The sequence below is a fragment of the Lepeophtheirus salmonis genome, chromosome 7 (assembly GCF_016086655.4).
Source record: "Lepeophtheirus salmonis chromosome 7, UVic_Lsal_1.4, whole genome shotgun sequence".
Lineage (NCBI taxonomy): Eukaryota > Metazoa > Arthropoda > Copepoda > Siphonostomatoida > Caligidae > Lepeophtheirus > Lepeophtheirus salmonis.
This window is the reverse complement of record NC_052137.2, coordinates 19,993,877-20,008,451: the sequence shown is the minus strand read 5'-3', so window position 1 is coordinate 20,008,451 and position 14,575 is coordinate 19,993,877. Positions and strand designations below refer to the sequence as shown.

Sequence of the window (14,575 nt, the reverse complement as noted above, 5' to 3'; positions counted from 1 at the left end):
GGAATACAATTCCTGTTCATCTCATTGGTGGTTACAAAGTGGTTTTTGTGCCTGCAGCTAATCTAATCGCCATGGCAACTATGCTGCTCAGATCCCATAGTCATTCTTCAAATCAACATGTTTATTTTGATTCTTTTTTAAAATACTTAAAATGCTTATGATTTACAATTCTATAAGCTTTAGTAAGAGATAGGAATATTGTCTAAATTGCAGTGAATGTAAAAATAATTCCTGAGAGAATGTCATAGAAGATATAGTATTTGATAGAAAGTAAATCTGCTGGTAGAGATCAGTGATCATTTTTAAAATTGATAGACATAATTTATATGAGTATTTATACCTCTTATAAACATATATTTATAGTTTAATTAAGCTCACTGCAATATAGATAATATTCGCATCTCTAATTTCAATGCTTGCTAAGAAATGGAGCTTTTTTTTAACCTACAAATTTTTCTGACAATTACTTAAAAAAAAATTTAAAAAATCTTGCTCCAATTGTTAATTATTTTGGGTGGATTTATTATTTAGATATTATTATAAGTAAATAGGTAATGATTTATTTATAAATGTTATAAACAATATATATAAATTGAATTTAAATTCTTGATTTATATCAAATGATATTAAAATCTAAATCCTACATTTACTCTTTTTGAGTTTATAATAATACTTGACAGTGCTTTAAATAATACAAAGCTCAAATTATGAAAATTAGAATTAAAAAGGAAAATACTTTGTCCTTTGTATTATTTAAAGCAACTGTAAAGTATTATTATAATCAAGAATTAGAACAATCTAATAAATAATTTAAAGTTGGGTTTTTTTTTGCCTGTATTTATTTCTGAATATATGAGAATGAGTCACTCAGTTCACTGTATATAGTGCTCCATGATGTATATCATAAACATATTTTGATTTAAGAAATAAGAATTTAATGGTATTAATAAAAAATCGCAGGCATGTACAATGAGCATATAGCATCGAACGTGTATATAGGGTGCACCGTATGTAATTCTCCCTGATGTAAATTATATAAATATTCGGATATAAGAAATAACAATGTAGTTGTATTTATGAAATATTGCCGGTATGTACATGTATACAAAAAACCTGTTTCTGTTTTTTTTTGTTGTTGGTCTCTTATGAATATCATAATTAGTTTGCTTTTTTAGCTTCACAACTCATTATTTTTTTTTTCTGAAACTTTTATTACTATTTTTATATTCTAGAGGAAAGCACAGTTGAATTGATATTAGTATTAAGTAGTTACGTGTGAGCGTGCTCATGAAAACGAAGAGTAAAAATGAGAATTTCTGGAGGATTTATTTTCTATATTATTAATGAAAAAAATGTCTTGTAGCCGACCTCTAATTACGCCGGACAATACATGGTAACTGTGCTAATCATTAATTAAGCCCCTAATTTTTAGCAGGCTACCAACATGTAATGCTTTAAATGTATGCTCTACTGAATTTCGACATTTTTTACATCTCTAGACGTATACATATTGGTACATACATTTATTAATGAATGCATGAGCATTTCCCCTCCTCAAACATGATTTTTTTTTTCGCTTTTCCGTGACTTCCAATTTTACTTGCCCCTTTCTATTTAAATTGTTTTTAATAGTAACTCCCATGTCACTATGCATGCGTTTCTAGGATATTCTAAATCAAATATCAAACAAAAACAAGAGTAGATGACCATTAGTTAGCCATATACGCTCTAAGTGAAAGTACATATACTAAAAAATCCGATTTAAAAGTAAGTATATTACAAATATTAATATAACAACATCAAGGGTGAAATGAATTTATTAACCCTTAATTCGTGAACAGGGATTTTCTGTAACACAAATTTTATAAAATTGTTTCAAATCTACTGTAACTTTTTAGTAATATCTTAAAACATCTTTTACAATAAATGCAACCTTTTGTTGTTGCAAAATGTATTTTCTTTGAATTATTTGACATTTTGAAATTTTTAATAAAGGTTTGGTGAATTTGATTAATTTGTTCGCTTTTAAATCATTCATTTGTTTTTGCTATTTCCTTTTTTTCTACATCGGGTATATGGGTTGCATCTAAAGTAATATCAGCTGTTATTTTATATATTGCACTTCACAGAATCAAAGTTAATGAGTACATTTTTGGTACCTATAATTTTTATAAATTAATTCATATTTGAGAGAAGTCTTAACATTAATTATCTGAAATTTAAATGTGTTATTAAGATTAATTTTTAAAAAAATGTATGAAAAAGTTAGGAAAAATACTAAAATCTTTATTGAGTGTATGTGAACTGTGTATCATGTATAAAAATTAGTTCAATATTTGGGTTAACATTTTACACTAACTGATGGTTAACTAAAATTTGTTGAAATATAGCTCAAAGTTATTAACACCTTTGTTACTCACATTCATAGTATGGTTGATTGCAAAAAGTAACTTATTTTATATCTTTCAACAATTCTACCCAAATTTACAGATTTATTTCAGAATAAAAAATAATTTAAAAAAAAATGAAAAATTTAAGTATAAAATTATATAAATATTTAATGTAAAATTGCACAAAATTGCAAAAATATACTAAAGTATTTCATAAATAATAAGTACTTTTTTAAATTTCGGGGTGTACATGTGTGCGCGTCTAAAACTGAAACCTCTGAAATTTTTTTAAATAGTTAAGTAATTCTGTAATTTTTAAAGTGGTCGACGAATTAATTTATTTAACATGACTTAGACACATGTATATTCAATATGGTCGCCCATGTTCTCCACTATCAACTCCAGCCTGGACCGGAACTTGCTGCACGACTTGGCGATGAAGCTCTGGTCGAGGTTGGATCAGGCATTCTTGAGGCCAGACTTCAGCTGGTCCTTGGACTTGTATTAAAATCCCGACAGGATCCCCTTTAAACGTCCAAACACTGCGAAGTCAAGCGGCGAACAATCAGGCGAGTGAGGTGTCCAATAATTCCGATCGAAGAAGGCTGGAGTCTCGATCTGAAGGAGCTCTTGGGTAAAGTTGCTAGTGTGGTATCTGGCACCGTCCTGCTGCCGCCACCACCTGTCCCTGTATGTAGCCCTGGCCCAAGGGAACACTTTGTCCTCCAAATATTGGCAGTACGTCTCGGAGTTAAGCCTCTCGTGGTCCTCCAAGAAGATGAGATCACATTTCTGAACGTCGGACGCAACAACAGCCATTTTGTCCGACCGTCGAGACCTTGACTTAGATCTTGTGATCACCTCAGGAGTCCCTTTGGCTACCACGCTGTAAATGCTAGTGCAGCTGCAGTTCAGAACATTGGCAATTTCAGTGGGAGTTTTTCCCCGGGCAGAAAGTTCCAAAATTGCGATTCGACGTCTCTCCATATTATCGGTTGTTGTTTCACTGTTGCTATTTAGATTTTGCTGTAGTTTTGTTTATAACTAGTCAAGACCCTTGCCTCGAAGTATAAACCGGTTTCAACTCTATAAAATCACGAATGTGTGCATGGCGTAAAATTTAAAGGAGTGTTCAGTTTTAGACGCACACACCTGTATAATATTTAGTGGTGAAAATCGTGTGCATTTGGGGCATGTTAAAAAAACGAAAACAATACAGTCACCCGTACAATTTGAAGAATGTTTTGGAGGAGAGCAGCTTAACTGTAATGACATTTCATTAGATCAACTCAATCAGCTTACAATGGTATCCTAGGTCACTGCCTGGCTTATTACAACATCTCCCAAGTATCACGAGGCTTTTAAAATTTATTATCTAATTCAAAAGTCCAAGAAATTATATATGTAGCGAAGCTTGTTGAAAGAAGAATTCCCTCATGCCTAGATGGCAAAGGCTTCGTGTCCCAGAAGATTAAAAATTTCGAGGATTCGGGGTCTGCCTTCCGAAGAACCAGATTTCATGAGGACCTATAAACTAATAATTAGTTATGTTTATCCAGCCTTGTAAGCGTTTCCTTCAGTGTTCCGTTCAATTTTTCTTTTTTCGTTCAGTGTTCATCGTTCTGTCATTATTTTCGTTCCGTTCCGCGTTCCAATTATTAGGTAGTATCAGGCCTGTACAATATACATACATACACTAGGGTACTCATTAAATGAAGCTCTACAGTTTTTTAGGGATAAAAAAGTCGGATACTCCAAATGAAATTGCTAAATTAAATTGAGTGTAGAAAAAGGAAGAACGTTCTTTCATGTATGTCTGGAGTGTAAAACCTTTTTTTTTTTTGTCAGAAATCCCAATGGGAATCATAAAAAAAAATCAAACTAAAGTTCAAAAGACTAATAACCGACTAGAATAACTACCTTTTATTTTCACAGAAATAGAATAGCTATCTCCGTTGTGTTTCATATCGATCTCCTCTTAATCCCATATGTTAATATAGATAGAAGTCATAATTAGTTATTAAAATATATTATATATAACTTATGACCAACTCTTAATAGTACTGAGTCATTGTAGTAAAATTGCATATTTTTAGCACGTCAACCCAAAAGAAAGTTAGAATAATTTTTCTCAAAATTGAACGTGAAATAGATTTTCCAACAAATTATAGTTCCTTTCAATGAACAAATGATTCTGATCCTTTTATGGCAACGCTAATTGTACTTAAAGTAGCCAAAATTCACCACCACATTTATAGAATTAGGAAATTATTAAATTATATTTCTAAGACAATATTAGGCCAAAATAAGTGAGGTAGAGAAAAGGGAGTTTTTAAACTACAGTGCCTATAATTGCCTGTAATATCTTTTTGGAATATTGCCTGCTATTTTATAAACATAAATGATAGTACCTTTGTATATTCGTGTATTTTTGATAAGAATAAATATTTTTTTTACTAAACCCCGACATCTAGGCGACATTGAAAAAATACATTGCAGTCAAGATTAATAGAAATACTGTAACCCTTGATTGCAGCGAGTAGCGTTAAACATAATATCTAACTCAAATATCCACTGAATGGGAAGTACTTTAAATCCCTACGAAAAATTACAACAAAAAATAAAAAACGAAGAGCGTGAGAATTTGTTCCATTGAGTACAATGGAAATTAAATTATTACTACATAAAATAGACATAAATAATAATGATGTACTTTTTAGAGTGGTTAATTGACATTAACACGAAGATTAATATCAGGGGCGGCGTCTAGTGGGGTGGAGGCTTTAGATACCTCCCCAATTTCTAAAATTGCTCTTGAATATGCATAGTTTCTAGGATACTTATCCCGTGGATACCTACACACCTTCCGAAATTACTATTATCTATTAGAACGGAACGCTAAAATCTCATTTATAGAGTTAAAAAAAAATTCCGTTCCGTTTATTGAACACACGTTCCATGGAACGCCGTTCAATTTTGTGCTTATGAACGGAGCACAAAAGTAAACAGCTTGTGTTTATCTCAAGTATTGTTTACGACCGCCTCGCTATGCCTACTTTTTCGTTTTCTTTTTACATTATGATTTATGAGTTAATATTGTATTGTTTATTTTACGAATGGCTGGCTTCCCCCCCCCCCTGTCTTCCTCTTTTACGTATATTTCGTAAAAATGAATAAACGAATGTAAGTCAGTGCTTCATTAATTTCATTAATAATTGGAAATTGAATTTGTATAAAATTAGATATGTTAAATATACATATATGAAATAAATGTAATAAAAAAAGTATGACAAGAAGGAAATAAACAATAAATTGGTAAGAATTATCCTCAATTCTACTATGAGTCCAACAAGGACTTATAATTGTAATTCTCCTAAAGATCTTCAAGGTTACTCTCCTTCTTATATGAGCACATACGAATGTACAATAAGTTTTTGAATATAATTGAATGAAGTTCATTACTAAGGAGTTAAATAATAATGGTAACAGCAATGGAAATGAAATTTTATTCTTTGTATTACCAATCCCAAAAAGACGGGCCTTTTTAAAAATACACTTGATCTACATAATTAAAAATGACGGACTGAGTGTCCCACACGCAAGTTACTACCTTGTTATTTTTTAAAAGAAGTCGTCACCCAGTTTTAAGATACCAAGAGCACATGAGTTTTCTACAAACCGACTTACAAAATTTAATTGATTTGACTCTTAGTTTAAATTAAACTACTTTAAAAATTCTTGGAAATCTCCAAAGACATAAATAATATGAAAAATTAAGAGTTTAGATTCTAATAATGGGTAATTTATATATTAATTATTAAGTCAGTAACGTTAGAATAATACATTTATTCTGTTTTTTTTAGTTGAATCGACATCTTAATTCACATAAGTAGTTTATTGTCGCTAAGGTATATAAAAGGGATGTATCGGCTCCAAAATGTTCAGGATCTGTCCGTTGTTTTTAAAATTTATGACCATTACTTTCTATTCGCATAATTAAATCGGCCTAATGTATTATGTAAAAAATTTCACACAGTAAGTTAAAATATTGTTATTTTCTTCTTTATCCATTTGAAGAATTTGATAAAGAAGTGTCACAATCATCGGATTTCAGCTGTAGAAGCAAAAACTCGATCAACCAATTTTCAGGCCTCTATTGCCACCAAATTGGTACCCCCAAGCGTGTTGGCCATATACAGGCATAGGTGGTAGTCACGTGGTTCCAGATTTGGATTGTAGGGTGGATGGATAAGAACTTACCATCCGAGCTTGCAGAGCATCTGCCGCGTCATCAAAGATGTGTGAGGCATAGCATTGTCTTGTTGTCTCCAATTAAACAAAACTGGCAACTTTTATTCGATCGCCAGCTTCAACCGGTGAGTTGTTCTCAGTAGAGGGCAGAATTGAGGAGAGAAAAAATCACTTGAACCACTGTTGTGTCACACGAACTGAAAGAGTATCGGCCCCGTAAGCTTTGCAAATTTTCTTCGTCGCTTTAGACACGTTTGTCTCTTTGAAAGTAAAAATGTAAAATATGGTAAATTTCTTCCTTATAGACCTCCATACTCTACGCACGATAATTCACGATGGAATTGTCCAGGCGCAATATTGTTCAGAAAAGCGTTTGTAGGATACACTCACACCTTACAGCACATTATCGTATAATCCGACCAATGACGAAAAATACAAATATAGTTAAAAAAAGGTAGGCACCACTAAATTACTTTTACTCCAACCTAATATATCTTGATGATTCTAATAATGGATAATTTATATATTAATTATTAAGTCAGTAACGTTAGAATAATACATTTATTCTGTTTTTTTTTTTAGTTGAATCAACATCTCTATTCACATATGTAGTTAATTGTCGCTAAGGTATATAAAAGGGATGTATCGGCTCCAAAATGTTCAGGACCCGTCCGTTGTTTTAAAAATTTATGACCATTACTTTCTATTCGCATAATTAAATCCACTAACAAAATAGCTAATATTTTTCGAAAGTACAAGCATTTAAAAGGTTACTGTCACATTTTCATGACGTTTGATTTATTATTTATCGAGTTACTGTGGTTTAAGTGGCGTTACTTTTGTGATTCTTAAAAACGATGGATTCAAAGCTATTTTGTGTGTTGATTTATCTTTATTTTTTGATGGGAAAAAACACCGTTCAAGCCAAAGTTTGGCTTGATAAATGTTATTCAGACTCTGTCCTCTCAACAACAACCATCAAACGTGGTCGTACGGACATCGATGATGCTGGAAACACTGGTCGGCCAAAAGAGGCGGTTATTCAGGAAAACGTTGAAAAAACCCTGAAGATCATCATCGGCAATCACAAAGTGAGGTTGCAAGAGATAGGTCACACTCTGAAATTATCAAAATGTAGTATTTACACAATCATACACGAACATTTGGGTATGAAAAAGCTGTTTTCCAAATGGGTGCCGCGTTTGCTAACACCAGAGCAAAAAGAACAACGAGTAGATAATTCAAAGAGCTGTTTGGAGATGTTCACGCGAAATAAGAAGGAGTTTTTGCGACCGTGCATCACAATCGATGAAACATGGATTCACTACTTCACTCCAGAATCAAAACGGTAGTCTGCTGAGTGGTGTGCAGACGGAGCAAGCCGTCCAAAGTCTAATAAATGTACATAGTGCATAGAACTCTTTCTAATAAATACTAAACCGTACAATATCACTTTATGATGTCCGTAACAACCAAGTAAGGTTATTAAATAAATTATGGTCTTATTCGTTTTTGACACTTTAAAGGCTGTTAAAGGTAAACCCGTAAATGTCTTTAGAAATTATTTATAATTACGTATGGATAAAATAATAATTGTCAATGGCAACTCAATTTTATATGTATACTGGCTCAAGAAATCTAGAGATAAGGTATATTACAAACGCTGTTTTTATGATGGAAAAAAAAAAAAAAAAACATTTGAAAAACATGCCAAATTTTTTGATGTAATGAGTTAAATCCTATATTGCCCGACTTCGGACACTCAACGAATGGAAGAAGATAATTTAAATTTATTTTTCTTACGTCAAGTCTGTCTGGTGTGGTTGAAGAAATATGTTTTTTTTCTTTCCTTTTGTTAGAACTGATATCTTTTCAAATTTTTACAAACAAACAAAAATACTAAAAAAACAAGTACAATATAACAAAGTAGTATAAACTTTTTTGACTGGCAGTCCTTAAAATATGTCCTACAGTCGTTTCTTTTGGAGCTTGGAAAGATAAAATTAAGGCTGCTAGGTGGTCAATGGTGCTTGGTCATAAGATCGTAGCAGTTTGCATCTTGTAACCTAGAATTTGAGATCCTTGTTAACAAATGCCTAACTTCCTTGTCACATACTTCAAGTTACTTTCCAATTAAGACGAAGGACCTCGTAGGGGATCGGTCAATTATGGTGCGCACTTTCTCGATGAACTTCGTGTCCAATATGTAGAAAACAGGTTTATTCTACACGTTTGTCTTTATGAATCTTACTTTCAACTTCCAAGGTACAGGATAGTTTATGATAAGTTAACAATTTTTCTGTTGAAGATAGAAGTTTACCTTTAAAAGCTTCGATAACTTCATTCTTTTATTTATTGTTCTTGTGGTAGAAAAAGTAATGACTGATATACCTTGACTCTTAATATCTTGCACTAACTTAGCATAACAGAGGATATTGCAAATTGACTTCGGTTGTTCTTATATTAATTTTTATAAAAATCCCTCTAAAGAGGTTTTTTTTAAATTGGAGGTTTTGTATGTACAAACAACAGGCTCAAAACACATTTTAGGTTCTAAATTAATGACCAATATAACCTTAGCAAGTAAGATTATCGTAGTATACTTATGTATTCCACACAATAGGTTTAGTAACTTTGACACAATTTGTTCGAATTATTTTCAAACCAACATAGTTAGAGCTTATAAAAATCCATTATTGATTTAAAAGCTTTCCTACGCCTTAAAATACGTATAAACACCCTTAATTTTTCCGATATATTGATAAAATAATTGCTTCGTATTATATTTTCCCCCTCTAAATAACATTTGGCATTCCAAATAGATATGATTACCACATGTATGTTTTAATAATATATTTTTAAATTATCACGTATTGACATGTGAAGGAATAAAAGTTAATTAGTATTTGCATACTTATATTACAAATATCTAAGGTTAATTTTGGATGATATGATTACATAGTGTAGACATAACGAGAAATTCAATATATTTGTAAAATTATCAATATCTATATAAATTATTACTATTTGCAAAATATGTTATGGAGTAAGTCTTGTCCTCAACTTAGACATCACAAGCTTTATTTTGCAAAAATTGTGCTTACATATATGACCAAAAATTGTGCTTACATATATGACCAAAAATTAAAAACATATCAATGTCCAATGGCAAAACTTCTCAAATATCCAAATTAATCAGGAATGCAATAATAATTGTTTATTTTCCATAAAAGTTGGATGTATAACTATTATTTTCATTTGATCTTGAATTTCATTTAGTGACATACTAAAGGGGATTTGAAATAGAGATTACTGATTAATCGGCTGATTATTTATAATTTTTTCTGGTAAATACTAAATACAAGAATATAATTAATACAAGCTGAGTAAATGGTAGTAATAATATTATAAAAAAACATTTGAAAATTTTATTGCCAGCACTGCATTAGCCCTTACAGTTTCTCACTTTATTATTGTATATCTATTGGGAAAGAAAGATATACGTATTTAGTGTTTTTTTTTAGATGGTCTGTTTTTTTTTCTTTGGTGATCTGAACAATAAATTTTCATTTCCTTAGATGTTGTCATTATTATTTAACACCTGAGTAAAGAAATTCATTCAATTAAAATTATAAACCAGAATGAACATTCGTCTGTAATTATAAAATTTTTGGGAGATATGATTATAATTGAGGATTGACATCCGAGTAATTCTTGCCAATGCCCTTGTTTATTTCCTTCTTTCCCTTCTCCCTTTTTCCAGCTAATATTTGTTGATCTAATGGAACACCGTGACAGCTAAGCTGCTCTCCTACAAAACATTCTTCAAAATTTTAGGGCTACAATTTTGATTTTTCTGTTTCTTTTTTTTTTAATATGCCCAAATACATACGATTTTCATCACTAAATATATGTCACTGCACATTAGGCAGTATCATGGGTACAAAAAATTAGCAATCACTGGTTTAAGCATCGCATAAGTTGCGAAAAATAAATAAACGAAAAAAGCTAAAAATCACTTTTATGAAAAGGAAAAAAATTAAGTATGTCTGTGTATAATAATAATATGGACGGCATAAATGATAAATATACAGCAGTAGCCGCCATATGCAATTATCTTTTAGGAGATATACAATTAATTGCACCTTAAAATGCATGTTTAATGCTCTTATAATTATTGTTTTGTTCTTGAGAAAAGAACGTCTATGTATTGAGTGAGTAGCTACTACGTGTGAGTGTGCTCATGAAAAACAAAGAGTAACACCAAGGATTTGATGCAGAATGAATGATCTTCTATATTATGAAAGTAATGTTTGTATGTTCGTCGACGCCTACTCCTCCGGGGCTACTATGGCTAATTATCTTACTAATGAATTAGGTTTCGTATTTGCTCATTTGATTATGAATCACTATAGCTGTAAATCTTAAGCATTTTAAGTGGGAGAGTTTTTTGGTTTTTTTTTTGTGGCTGGCAATCTAAACAGTATTTTTGCATTAAAAATATTTAATTAGAAGCTACTGATCAATCGGACATTATCAAAAAATTGTTTTATTCCACTAAGAAATAATTATTTCATAATTCTAGTTACTTTACTGCACTTAGCTCTTGGTATCAATGAAATCTTTTCATTTACTAGCTCTTTACAATTAGCAACGTACTTTTTCAATTAGTAATTCCATATCCGGTTTATCAACTCTTGAATCTTTGTTCATATTAAAATTCATCGTTTTAAAACATGTTTTTTATACAATTTTCTTTCCTGTGCAAATACGATTTAATATATCAGTTTTATATACATCATACATACTGGCAAGTCCATGTTCTTAAATATGCTGTTTAGTTATAATGGACAGTACAGATGAGACATTCATTACCAAAATGTGCTCCAAAGATTTTTTTGGTGGAATTTAAGTGTGATCAATTAAAAACAAATTATTTATGTAGCAAAAATTGTTGTGCACTATTTCAAGTTGATCGTATTCAATTTTCATTGAAATTAAATATAAAGTATAAATATAATGATTAACAACAAAGTTTGTTGTTAAGATATATTAATTCAAATTAATATTGCTCAGAACAATAATTTCTATAAATATGGATCACATGGTCATTTTTTTTTACTTTTCTTATATCTAGCATTCAAGCAACGATACGCTGAGACTAGGTATATCAACATAGGTGCTATTCAATATCATTTTTTTTTTAAAGAAACTGAAAATCAATATTGTATTTTGGAATTTTTTTTGGAGGTGAGGAGCTTAGGTGTTATTACGTTTCATTCTTTCTTTGGCTGGGGGGACAAAAAAATAAACAAGGGCATTGTCAAGAATTACTCCGATGTCGAAACTCTTCTACTCTGAGTGAAACATGGAATTATAACTCTGCAATAAAGCCTCAGGATTACTCTTTGGAACTCTTTTATGATGTCACACCAATGTTCCATCCGGGGCTGTATGTATGAATCAAAGGTTATATGTAAGTAGAAAAGGAAGTTTACTCCTCAGGAGTGAAATAATAATGACGACAACTTATAAAAAGAAACTCACTCATCAATTTGACACTAAAAAACAAAAAAACAAAAAAAAACAGGCGAACTAAAAAAGGCATCTAATTTTCATTACTATATACTTGAAGAGACGTAACATCATTTCACCTCCCGCTTTTCACACTCAATACCAGTTCATCCTAAAGTTAGTTCATCGCGAGTAAGTAAAGTTAATTCCAAAACAGATTCACCCCGAGGAAAATTAATTCCCGTAAGAATACATATTTTTGGAATATCTCTTAATGAAAAAAATCAACTATGATATTTTATTTTATCTTACTTTTTAATTCGATGATTTAATCATTAAGTATTAAACTCACTATCCTAGTAAATAAGTTCCGAATTTCAAGAAGAACTTATGTTTAATGGAACACTTTATTTATCCCTTAACCAACGAATGTAACAAATTTGCTACATAGCTTTAACATATTTATATTTTCCTTAACTGAATATAGATTGATTACTCACTTAATTATCACTCCTTGTGACAATTGTCTCAAATTATCTAGACTTTCATTTAACCTTTTAAAAATACGTTTTAAACTTGTACATGCAAATTATACAACGCACTCATTTTACCTTCTCTAATAATTAAAGTATATTGTTTAAAAATATGTTTTTTCCTCGGGATGAACTTTCCTTGCAATGAACTTGCTTGAGATGAACTTTCCTCGTAATGAATTTGTCCTGAAATTAACCATATAATACTATAAATCTGTAAGTAAAGGCTTTTTAGTTGCGGCCACTACAAATGGGTAGAAGAACTTAGAAATTACTACAATACATAACATAACTTCAAAAGGCCATTTTTCATATTTGGCCTTATGAAATTATGTTATTTCATTGTCGTAATTTCTCAGTTCTTCTACTCCATTTGTAGCGGGCACGCTTGAGCCATCAGCGACAGGTTTTTATTTTTATATGGTCTATGGATGAATTTATCTTGTGGTGAAAAGAGGGTGGTGAGCTTTCCAAGTGTTTAAGGAGAGCGGTGAATTTTTGCTTGTAACTCTTAGTATCTTGTTTCAAACGAAATTACACAATAATTTTATGTATTAGTTTAAGTAGATGAAAAATATATAACCTACTTATAGTAATACCTTACTTATGATTTTTAGCAAACATTATCTTAAACGAATTCATTTCCTTACGTTGATTGAATTCTAAATCCTATGATACTAAGATTGAGAAATATTTGATGAATATTAAATATAAATCGTTTAATATTCAAACAATTCCAATATTTATTTAATAATGAAAATGGTACCTACTAGACGTGGGCAAATAAAAAAATATTATAAAATATTAAATCTCGCAAGTGTTTAGTTCAACTCTCTTTTCAAAAAAAAAAAAAATAATAATAATAATACTTTAAGTAAAATTAACAAAAAATGAATATCACTTTAGATTAGGTTTAAAAACAAGCGAAAGTACTCCCTGGAAAATAATATTTTTTTTTTTATCAGGCTAATATTTTTAATTTTCTATTCTTGAAGAAAGAAGGTCTTAGTATTGAGTCACTACTTGTGAGGGTTTCATGAAAAACAGGGGGGTAACATTGGGGATTTGTTAGGGAGTTATTTTCTTTATTGTGGAAGCTAATTTTGTTGTTGACGCCTAATAACTCCGCCCATTCCCGGTTAGTATGTAATATATCAATTAATGGATCTGTTGTGAGCCATCTGACAGTATTTACATGACTGTTGAGGCTAAGTATTAAGATACAAATTTATTACAAAAAAAAATTTTAATTATAAAGTCCGGATTCATCCATTTGCTTCCGGTTTAGTAATTTTATCAAAATTACCGTTTAAATAAAAAGAGATCTATTTTTACGGAAGAAAAACTTGACAAGCCTAGTTTATGAATCAATCTAAATTTGGATACATTACACAATGAAATGTTATCGGAGAGGCAGTCTTTGTGTTAACCTCTTTGTTTGATGTACATGATTCATAACCAGAGATTCAAATAATATTAAACGTCAGTATGTTAGAAAACAAAGAATCAAAAAATTAATGTGGTCAACCTCGGCAATTTGAAGGTTTTTTTTGCAAGGTGAGCAGTTATAATGGGAAAGAAAAAAAACTCAAATCCCACTCTGTATCTAGCAATGATATGCGGAGGAATTACAGCGATGTCGATCCTCAATTCTAATCCAAGTCCTATAAAGAATTCTCAACAAATCCTCAGTTACTCTTTGTCTTTCACGAATTAGTGATTGTTTTATAATCATCATTCTCTCTTCAAGGATAATGATGACTGGTCTGGTTAAGAAAAAAATATTTTCAAGTAACAACTACAAAAAGAGCCTGATCTTCAAATTTCATATTTTTTAAATAATCCGTTCATAACAGATGCATTAATTCATTTATGTGTGAGAACTCT

General features: G+C 30.8%; 1 protein-coding gene across 1 annotated transcript in view; it reads left to right on the top strand.

The window, feature by feature from the left end:
- The first annotated feature begins 1,718 nt into the window (after window positions 1–1,718).
- LOC121121782 (tubulin alpha chain) overlaps window positions 1,719–14,575 on the top strand; it is a 46,188-nt gene continuing 33,331 nt past the window's right edge. The window contains exon 1 of the mRNA XM_040716757.2: window positions 1,719–1,767. The gene's annotated coding sequence lies outside the window, so the exon portion shown is untranslated. The remainder of the gene's footprint in view (window positions 1,768–14,575) is intronic.